This window comes from Wasmannia auropunctata, unplaced genomic scaffold (genome assembly GCF_000956235.1).
Source record: "Wasmannia auropunctata unplaced genomic scaffold, wasmannia.A_1.0 LD336053.1, whole genome shotgun sequence".
Taxonomy (NCBI): Eukaryota; Metazoa; Arthropoda; class Insecta; order Hymenoptera; family Formicidae; genus Wasmannia; species Wasmannia auropunctata.
In genome coordinates, this window is record NW_012026837.1 from 170,136 (window position 1) to 170,716 (window position 581).

Consider the following 581-nt stretch of genomic DNA (forward strand, 5'->3'; position numbering starts at 1 on the left):
CCAGCCCGCTCAGAGATGTGTATAAGAGACAGATTTCAATCTTGTCCCTTTTTTCAATCTTGTCCCTCGTCTCTCTCCTGGCTTTCTCGTTTCTCTCGCGACTTTCTCGTCTGTTTCTCTACTCTCTCGTCTCTCTCTCTCACAACTCTCTTGTGGTCGTCGTCAAGGAAGTGTCTTCTTCTTCGCAAAATTTCAATCTTGTCCCTTTTTTCAATCTTGTCTCTCGTCTCTCTCCTGGCTTTCTCGTTTCTCTCACCACTTTCTCGTCTTTTTCTCTACTCTCTCGTCTCTCTCTCACAACTCTGTTGTGGTCGTCGTCGAGGAAGTGTCTTCTTCTTCGCAAAATTTCAATCTTGTCCCTTTTTTCAATCTTGTCCTTCGTCTTCCTCCTGGCTTTCTCGTTTCTCTCACGACATTCTCGTCTGTTTCTCTACTCTCTCGTCTCTCTTTCACAACTCTCTTGTGGTCATCGTCGAGGAAGTGAGTGTCTACGTGTTTGCTGTCGAGAAATTAAGTGTCTAGGTATAGTCTAGTTCTTCGCTGTCGAGGAAGTGAATGTCTACGTCGTCGCCGTCGATCTA

The 581-nt window shown here is 45.6% G+C and overlaps 1 protein-coding gene across 2 annotated transcripts in view; it reads right to left on the minus strand.

Moving 5' to 3' along the window:
- Window positions 1–581, minus strand: part of LOC105450913 — an 11,971-nt gene that overhangs the window by 1,578 nt on the left and 9,812 nt on the right. The window lies entirely within an intron of this gene.